Below are 10867 nucleotides of genomic sequence, written 5' to 3'. Positions count from 1 at the left end.
AGTTGCTTGAATTTCGACCTAAACGCCGTAAATGTCTTACAGAAACTAAAGAAATTCATTAAGTGTATCGAAGCGAAGGTCTTTAGACTACCTCATGAAGATGAAAAGGAGAATTTAACCAAATTTAACTTTATTTAACCAAGCTTGTTCAAAAACAAGATTACGCCATCGAGCGCGAGCTTGCGCGCGCTGTGAATTTAATCCAAATATGGTACTTAGTGATTTTCGTGATTTCCCAAATATGGTACTTAGTGTAAACGAATGTGCGAACGCTTTGTACAATGCGAATCATAGGACGTTACACGTTTCAACCCTTATGGGTTTCTGGATTACTGCAATCTTGTCTGGGGTAATTGCCGTAAAACTTTGTCAGACAGGCTACAGAAGCTTCAGAACCGCGCCGCTCGCGTGTTAACTTCCTCTAGTAGTCCCCCCCCCCCTAGTTATGATACTGATGCCAAAGGTCTAATAGAGATGTTTCGCATAAGACCACTCTATGCTAATCATCTTCTATTAGTGGATTTAGTAGAATTACCCAAGAGACCAGTTTTGATTGCAAAGGAACATGCACAAGCCGTTGTTTTTTGTTCAAGACGATCATTTTCTTGTCAATGACAATGAAAGCGTTCTATTTTGTGCAGAAATGCGACGGGCAAAAAAGAAAAGCAACAACAACAACAACAACTAACGGCTGGACCATGACTCGCAGTCTTTAATAAAAAATTCTTGCGAACCGTGATTATGTATGCGCTCATGCATGTTTCGTGTAACCTCACACAAAATCATCTTTATTTCCGAATTCTTTGTCATATTCCCACTGGAATCACAGTTAACTTTTAATGAAAAATACGTTCAAAACATCTTACGCTTTTTTTACGTTCACACAACTTTACTTTTGCACAACATGCCTCTGTGCGATAGTTGACTGGCAGAAACCACCTAGGATGGCGCCATTAGTTTTCAACTGCTAGGTTGTTTTTTTATAACGACAATTTAACAATCTGCCCAACAAAGTTCTGTTCATGTCCTTTAAACAAAGCAAAGGGTAGTCTCCTGGGTATTTCTGCTAAACCCACTAATAGCGGATCATTAGCGTATGGAGTGGGCTTATGCGAAACATCTCTAATACGACAACTGGGTTGGAAATATTTGTGTACCCAGCGTCAAATTCAGAAAGCCTTAATGGTATATAAATCTTTAAATGGCTTGGTTCCTGAATACCTATCGTCTAAATTTCTAAAACGTAATGGAATGCACTATTCTCTAAGGGATTCCGAAAACAAACTGGTTGTACCTCATCCACGAACTAACTTTATGAAAAATAGCTTTAGTTACAGTGGTGCAACTCTCTGGAACAGCCTACCCTGTAATCTCAGGATGATAAAATCCTTTTATCAATTTAAAAGTAAAGTTAGACACGACATTCATGGAAAACAGGATTAGTTTAATGGATTTACTACTTCAATTTTTATTAACTAGTAATACGTGACTCGCAAGGCCTCGCGAAGCTCTGGGTTGGGGAGGGGGGGGGGGGGGGGGTTATAAATAAGGAGTGGATTTTTTGAAGTTGACCTTTAATTGAATTGTGAAATCAGTGTTATTTTAATCCGAAAAGAAAAACGATAAAAATGAAAAGCTCAGGATTCGAACCCACAAAAGAAAAAAAAAAAAAAAAAAAACCTAGCCGGATTCGAACCACCGGCCTTAGTCCCGAAGATCTGATTTCAAGTCCGACGCCTTACCATTAGGCCACCAGCGCGCGGCGGCCGTGTGACGTCATTTCCGCCACACACCAAGCTCACAAATATATATAGAAATATATATGACCGTAAACTCCACACGAGATTTCATTCCGCCTGATCCCTTTGAGGGACAAAATTATACACCCCGCTACGCTCGGCCTTCGGCCTCGCTTCGCGAGGAATTAGTATTGATTAATAGTATATTTGTATTTAAGAAATAGAAAACATGTTCCGTGTTTCTATCGAGTTTTAGTATAAATCTACTAGCGTTCTATCACGAATGCTGTTCTCTGATTGGCTCACTATCTATTCTGTTGTAGAAGGTGAGTAGCGAAATAGCGTGCGGTTGTCAAAAGAATGGTCGCCGCTTTTTCGCTTTTAAATTGACCGTAAAGAAGGACTTGGATTATTTACTATTCCAGGCGATGTTGGAGAAGATAAAGACTGTACCGAAATATGTAATGAAGATTTTACACGGTAAGAAAAACAATTAATATTCATTTGCGCTTTTAAAAGCGGGCGAATCTATAGTTTTATAACATTCAGAGATGCGTTTCACCGAGACATTTTGTGGAAATAAAGTTTAAAATGGCTTTGCAAACTAACACAGTTTCATCGTCCCATCGAGGAGCAGTAAAAGAAAGGCTAAACAGATTCGACCTGCAAGTTTTTTATGCATCAATAAGACTTAAATAAAACAACAAAATTGAAAGCGAATTCAAGGTTGCGGGCGACTCATTCAACTTTTCATAAATTTCTTATCGTTCACGTTTCCTACATTTAAAACAACTTGACTTCCAAAGGGCCTTTGTAAGTCAGTCTATCTTTAAATTGTCATTTTACAATGAAAATCCGGCTTTTAGTTCAATTTCGAGCAAACGACGGTTTAAGAGGGCGTCTTTCTAAGAAACACCCACTCAATTTCGCATAAAAAATAATTTTGCCTGAAACTCTGTCAACTGAAAGACTTTACCAAGGTAAGAACTAAAACAGATTTGGTTTGATTTGAAATGATATTCTGGCCGCGTTAGGAGTAGCCTGCGTTGCAGACGAACAAAACCCCGGTATAGTGCAACGCAGGCTACGTTAGGAGCCATAAAATATTTTCCCTTGTCAGCCCCCGTCACAACGTCTTGAAAATTGAAAAATAGGCACTTTTCGTAACACTGTAAAGTATTTATTTCGCATCATCTAGCCGCAAATTTTATATCAACTTGCTCATAAACCTTTCTAAATTTCCAAGACAGTCACAATTTGCCTCTCAATTCTCCTGAAAAGGCAAAATCGAGCGTATTATGACCACTACTAATCGCCATCGAGTGAAGGCTGTAAATTGGCTTCGATTTAGAGGCTATTTTTTAAATTTTGGGACCAACCTGATACTTCTAGCCTATACAGCCGACTAGAGTAGTCGTTTATCTGCAAATATGTGCAAAATCCCATGTACGTTTTCAATATTTCAAAAGTTGTGACCGTTTTTATCAGCATGATGTACCAGCATTTTCGATTTTTCGCCTATATTGAAATCGAACTCTCTCGAGCAGATTTTGACACACATGCAGCCTACCTGCTTCTCATCTCGGTTTATGTCCAACGTTAGACGGTAAACAATCCCCAGATTGCTAAATCCCACAATAACTCCCGCAAATTGGTAGGTATTGTCTTCAAAACTTGAGCACCACGGCATCTATCGAGTCCCTTGTTAGCGAGCGAAAGCCTGAATCCAAGGCTACATTTCGCACTAAATAGCCCATTAAACACCGTTTCAGAGCCGTTTTTCTTCAAAAATCAGACAAAACACACTCCGAGACTGGTATTCAGAGAACATAGCCGCGATTTGAGGTCTGAATTCCGAAGAAACATCACCATTTACAGCGAACATCTCGACAATCGAGTATCGTGTGATGCTGCTTCCGCAGAGGTCCGCATAAATGGGGAGACCGCTGATCGCTTGTGCCAACAAGGACTTCTAAATGCCACCAAAAAATTTTTAAATCAAAATTTGGAAAGCATGCGCAATTTTGATTGATTTCTTTAAAAAGAAATCAATCCTAAAAATAAATAAAAGCGAAGCCTCGAGCCAAATGGCCCATACTGTCACAGCTTATCCCGGTTTCGACAGCATTAAGCGGCTAAGAATATTTCTACTCCCTCCTGGATAGAATGCTAGTCCATCGCAGTCCCCCCCTCTCCCCCCCCTCTCCCCCCCTCTCCCCCCTCTCCCCCCCTCTCCCCCTCTCCCCCCCTCTCCCCCCCAGCATTATTTCGCCGGTACCCATTTATACACCTGGGTGGGTAGAGGCGCTATGAGAGAAAAAATTGACTTGCTAAAGAACACAACACAGCAACCCTGGCCAGGGATCGAACCCGGACAGTTAGATCTGGAGTTCAGCCGGCGCGCTAACCAATAGGTCACCGCCAGGGCGTATGAACGCCCTGGTCACCGCGCCTCCCATATGGATACAAAAATAAATAGCATTTGCCGACTGTAAGATATAGCATTTTGAATTTCGGAGTTAACGCCACACAAGACCAAAGATGGCCGCCAGAAGGCTGTCACGTTTTCTTAAAATAATTCCTCATCTTGCTATTTTTAATACTCTGGACAGTTGAGCGTTGAGGTTTTGCGGGAAGTGTTTATTTGAATGTTTACTTTTTCGTGAAGGTGATCGGATTTGTAGCAGAATTTAATGCCAGATTAGATGTCTGTGCTTTTCAATTTTGCGTGAATCAATTTGACGGAAAACTAGAGTACGGTATATCAATTGATATCAAGGATGAATTTATTTCATCACGGTAGTAAATTGATATCAAGGATGAATTTATTTCATCACGGTAGTAAATTGATATCAAGCATGAATTTTTTCATCACGGTAGTAAATTGATATCAAGGATGAATTTATTTCATCACGGTAGTAAATTGATATCAAGGATGAATTTATTTCATCGCGGTAGTAAATTGATATCAAGGATGAATTTATTTCATCACGGCAGTAAATTGATATCAAGGATGAATTTATTGTGTTTTGCTGCAGCCGCAATGGCTGCAAGCAAAACACACTGAAGTTTGTGCCGTAAGTGCCGTAAGGTGTAAGTGCCGTAACAGAGGAGAAATCTGAACTACCGATGTCAATCAAATCCATGAACAAACAAAATCGAAACCAATGAACCGTAGCGCTGATCGCATTCGAAGTTACGGGCCAAAGTATTCGAACGCAAACCACGTTGGACACGTTGGAAAACAGAAAACCGATTTAAAAGTATATCGCATTGGGAAAGAAAACAAACTGTGGCGCGACCACTCCAGTTTTATGAGAAAATTATTCTGCAGTTTTCATCATTTACGAAAAGAGCGAAGACTTGGAACCTCGCCGAAGGTCATAAATATTTTCTCCAAAGGACCGGTTAGTGCACAGTTTGTAAACTTTCGCTTTGAAAATAAACTTACCCTCACCTTGTCTACACTGTCTACAGCATACTAGTACTGTATTAACTCTGAACTTCATATTTTAAAATAAAATGTATGAACGTGTAACTTGTCACGCAAAGACAGCTGGAAAGGAATATACCATGCTGGTAGGCTGCACCGCTAATTGTAGCTGTATTCGAGCTATATAAAAGACAGCTAGAAACGAATTAATACTAGTAACATCACAATGGGAAAGAAACTTATTCAGTGGTTCACACCGTCGAAAACAAAGAAATATTAAAGGAAGTTCTCATTCACCAGATTCACTGCATCAGATGCAACATTCGTCAGTTCGTGTTTAAATGCGTGGCGACCAGTTTGTTTACTAGTTATTAAAAAATAATACGGTCTTCATTTAATAAACAGTTCATCCTTAAATTTCAGCTTTTCTACGACTGACAGGTAGGTACTATAGTATAAGCCCCGCTAAAATAGCTGGAAAGGGAAAGTTTTTTGAAAAATGAATTTTTGACTGCCAGACGCGCTGGCGCCACATGTTTATTTTGTGAAGATTAATTAAACGCCGTGAAAAATAGAATTTGATGTCCAGCGAGCCACTGCATCTTCGGCTACGCAGTCCTCAGTGAATCCTCCAACTTCACAAATTTCTAAAACTTTAAGAAAACGAACTTTCGCAGAATCAAAAATTGGTCCTTATCGATCTTCCGATCTTGTTGTGAAGACACTGAAATTCGACGAGTGTTCATGCGTGAAGGGATGACTGACGAATGATAATAATTATTTGTAAACTTTCGCTTTCAAAATGAACTTTGCGTTACGTTCAACGCCGTCTTTCTGTTGTTGTACGCCGGTGCGCGTGCGATTATTTATAATTTCTGAATTTTGCATATTTAACTCAGGGTGACACAACAAGTTTGTTAAGAGTTAGTTGTTCCAGTGTTTAATTTGGGTGAAAGTGGTTAAAGAACCACTGTCTTGTCACTAATAAATATATCACATTGAGTTCTTATAAGGTCAATAGATTCTGTCTTTTTCGTTGTTGTTAAAACGCTACCATTGTGACAATGATTCCAAATACAACTAACGGTAACCAGTGAGATAACGCCACTAAAAGAATCACATTGAGTTCATTGAGATTTTTTTATAATGTTAAGAGTTACTGTTTTTTATCAAAGAGACAATCATGTCAGACATTACGTTAACTTACTAGTAATTAAATTATGTTTGCTGTCTTTGATTTCAACATAACATTGATCAGTAAAATTATCAGGATTGAATTAACACAAAGTGACTACAATATAGTGCAATTATTAACCTGCACACAAGTGACAGACAATAAAAGACGTTGGATTTCAATCTCGACTCACTTGTCTTTCATCAACATGTTCCCTAAGACTTTGCTCTAGCAGCAAAACACATGGACCCATTGGGGCCCTATTTTTTCATCACGGTAGTAAATTGACATCAAGGATGAATTTTTTCATCACGGTAGTAAATTGACATCAAGGATGAATTTATTTCATCACGGTAGTAAATTGATATCAAGGATGAATTTATTTCATCACGGTAGTAAATTGATATCAAGGATGAATTTATTTCATCACGGTAGTAAATTGATATCAAGGATGAATTTATTTCATCGCGGTAGTAAATTGATATCAAGGATGAATTTATTTCATCACGGTAGTAAATTGATATCAAGGATGAATTTATTTCATCGCGGTAGTAAATTGATATCAAGGATGAATTTATTTCATCACGGTAGTAAATTGATATCAAGGATGAATTTATTTCATCACGGTAGTAAATTGACATCAAGGATGAATTTATTTCATGACGGTAGTAAATTGATATCAAGGATGAATTTATTTCATCACGGTAGTAAATTGATATCAAGGATGAATTTATTTCATCGCGGTAGTAAATTGACATCAAGGATGAATTTATTTCATCACGGTAGTAAATTGATATCAAGGATGAATTTATTTCATCACGGTAGTAAATTGATATCAAGGATGAATTTATTTCATCGCGGTAGTAAATTGACATCAAGGATGAATTTATTTCATCACGGTAGTAAATTGATATCAAGGATGAATTTATTTCATCGCGGTAGTAAATTGACATCAAGGATGAATTTATTTCATCACGGGAGTAAACTTAAGTATAGGCATTCTTTATAACGGCTAGATTTCTCCCATTACAACAGTTAAATGACGTCAAGGTTGAATATATTTCTTAACAAATTACCTAATATTGTGTTCCACCAGCAAAAATAATTTTGAAACAAACGGCGCGCCATACTTCTGGTGACGCCTAAAGCTAAGTTGAAAACATTTCGCACATGATTTCGTAAGCAAAAATAAATGAATTTGACATAGTTTCTCCCAATTTTGTGAACCCACCTTGGACTAAAAAAACACAAAACAAAATTGCACGCCATCACCAGTCCAGATTGTCCTAATATATTAGGACACGGCCAACTTGTCTCTCGACCAATCAGAAACCGCCTTTTGATTCGCGGATCGTGTATCAAAACAATCCTCGATTTTCAAAATGGCGACGAACGCAGAACTTAGCGCCGGTTTCCCGAGTTATAATGCCGCATTCTTGACGTATATTTGCAGAATACAAATATACATTTTTTCTCTGTAAGAAATCTTTTAAAAATGCCAGTGCTCGAGTCTACATTATCACACTAAGCATTGCCCGTGAGGGCGAGGAGCATCAAGAAAACTACCACGCGCCGATCGATCGATAGCCCATTTCGGATATCAAACTGTTTCAATCATTGAAATGCAATCAAATAATCGGGTAAGTAATATTGTCCCGTATTTCCCACTACAGCTGCAGGATTTGTTTTACTGGAAAAAGGTGAAATATTTTCGTTCCGTAACAATAACAGATTTGTATTGGTTTGCCATTGGATCAAACATCTTGCACGTTCGACAATAAATTGCTCTACTCGTGTTAATTTATTTTCCCACTCATGTCAGCTTAACGAAGTTCCCGGGTACATTTATCGTTGAACCTAAAATCGAACCTTTCTCTGGCATTTGTGGCTCATTACATTGGTAAAAAAAATGATAAAATAAATGATGAATCTGTTTTAAAAGTAATTATTTGTAGCTTTTTCAAAATGCCAATGTTCAGTAGGCAGAGTAGGGTGCACAGATATGGCCATACATTTGTGAATGCAGTGTTATGCATGTGCTCCATTTTCAACAAAAATTACTTTCTCTTTGTACACATTGTCTTGCATAAAGGGAAAATATTTATCCAATACAATAGCTCATCATGAGTGTATCAATACACTGATTTCTTTCTTTTTTACAACATCAACTGAATGCTATTTGGTGGACATTGAAATATGCACTAAAAAATTGTGAGTATTGTTTTTTTTGGCATGTCTTATATTACCCCCAACTGCATGCAGCCAATATGCCATAGATAACAAATTGCTTGGATGGTTTGTTGTGTTCCAAGGTAAGGTGAAGACTGTAAAGTGTGCTCTGACCCAAGTTAAAGGTGGCCCATACTACTGGAGCTTATCCCGGTTTCTGATCTGTAGCATTTAGCGACTAGGCGTGTTTTTAGTAGTCCATTGAAGGTTACCCAGGGCTCAAAATAACGGCCGGTCAACGGACAATGTCCGGCCAAAATGACGACTTGTCCGGACAAAATTTTGATTCGGCAGTCATTTTGACCGGTCACGTACACGGCTTTCTCGTTAATCTCTTGGCAGTCTTGAAGAAAGAGAACTTTTAAAAGAGGGCATCTTTTAGGAAGCTCGATGAACAACGAGTCCGAGCATATTAATAAAGACCAGTAAAGTGCTTACAACCAAGATCGCCTCCACCCGTAAGTCGTTAACTAATGTAAAACTATGCAGAGTAACATAACATTACGGCTACTGAGCATTTTATTTTATGTAGAGTAGAACGCAGAAGAAATGGAAATTCAAAAAGCGAACATAATAAAATGACATTTTTAGCGATCAAAACATTAAAGCTTAAGCCTTATACTCTTTAACGAGTGTTTTAGCTTATGAGGTGAAATTTTTGGCAGAATAGGCTATTGATTCAAAGTAAATACTCAATATTTTGACCGGTCAAAAACGAGACATGACCGAGCAAAAATTGATTTGGCCGGTCAACATGACCAGTCAGTATCCAAAAATTATTTTGAGCCCTGTTACCCTAGCAGTAAACAAACTAGCCCGGGCTCGAACCTGGACATTCAATCTGCAGTCCAGCATCTAGCTGTGTTGTACTCAGGTTATCTTGACGAGGTACAATATAGTACTTTGAACCATTTACATATCCACCAAAACAAATGCAAAACAAAAATATTTTGCAAATCAACACACTCAACCTTCTAAGGCACACAAATGCAAAGAGGTGTGGGCTGGAAATGATCATTACCCAGAAACTTGTACAAAACATAAAACTATCAGTCAGATTAAGAGGAAAAAATCAAATTTATTCTCATGTTACATTAAGTGAACATGTGCATCAATTTTTTGCCATTTAGCAACTGCCAGACCTGCAAAAAATAAAATACATCTACATTAGAATTTAACAATTTTGTACAAATATTGCAATAGAGGATGATAGGGCAGAACAGCTGATAGTCAAGTCTGTATAATGCATGTTCGAGCCTAGTGGTCCATAAACAGATAAGACTGTTGCTTATCCCACTTTCCATACTCTTAGTGACTGACCATGGTTGTTTTGGAGGTGGTTAAGGGGAATAAATTATTTTATGAACCTTTCAAGAGTGATGTCTTTCCATAAGTGGCCAAAGATAAACATTGTAAGAATATCTCAACAAGCAAATAGGTGTTTTACAAGTGAGAATTTAAGAGTGCTTGATCTCGTTTGTATTATGCATTCTTCAAAATTCAATTTGGTTCACATTTGAACTTGCCATGGTATATAAAGACCCATATAATTTACACAAGTGGAAGTTTTTAAGAATGAACCAAATGAGCTAAATAATACAGCCTACTCCTTTTTCCTGTGGTCGTTTCAAGTCCTTCCAGTACCAAATTGTCTGATGAAATTCTAACATACAGTTGCATGCCCCGCAGATGAGGTTTACAACCCGGTCAATTTGTGCAACATGAAAGTTTTCTATATCCTCAGATATCCTTTATCAATACACAAAATAATTTCCTGTCATTTCCATAATTGTTGCTGAACAGCAGCTGCTAACGCGTAAATGGCCGATGTTTCATACAAATACAGTCGCCTGGATATATTTACGTTAAGACTGGCACATTTTCAAAAAGAGTTTACTAAAAATCAGGGTTGTTACCTCAGACTTTTGCATGAAGACACATTAACAACACTTCAATCGAAAAAAAAATACTACCAGCTGAGTAAAAAATGGGTAAATGCCAAAAATAAAGGTTAGATTTTACTTACCTTGAACAACGAACAGGAAAATGGCGTCATAAATCGCGGTTTTCTGTCGAAATACTTGAAGAACGCAAACGAGCGAACACTCAAAATGGCCGCCGACGCTTCATGTCTCTGTTACGCCAAAAAAGTCCCGGATTAACACTCTTTGGAGACTGGAAACAAAGGATTTCTTTTGTTCTTGGCGACTTGTACAAATGGCCGCCATTTTGGTCGATAACAATAGCTCCGTGACGTCACAGTTGTCCTAATATATTAGGACAATCTGGACT

The 10867-nt window shown here is 38.1% G+C and overlaps 1 long non-coding RNA gene across 1 annotated transcript; it reads right to left on the bottom strand.

The window, feature by feature from the left end:
* Nucleotides 1–9633: 9633 nt before the first annotated feature.
* LOC144634085 (uncharacterized) lies at nucleotides 9634–10867 on the bottom strand. The gene is made up of 2 exons (XR_013567150.1): nucleotides 10602–10867; nucleotides 9634–9717 (listed from the first exon to the last, which is right to left on the bottom strand). It is a non-coding gene; the product is annotated as an uncharacterized LOC144634085 (long non-coding RNA).

This window comes from Oculina patagonica, chromosome 12 (assembly GCF_052425735.1).
Source record: "Oculina patagonica isolate OP01 chromosome 12, crgOcupat, whole genome shotgun sequence".
Lineage (NCBI taxonomy): Eukaryota > Metazoa > Cnidaria > Anthozoa > Scleractinia > Oculinidae > Oculina > Oculina patagonica.
Note: the sequence above shows the minus strand (reverse complement) of the source record. Positions and strands in the feature narration are given on the sequence as shown.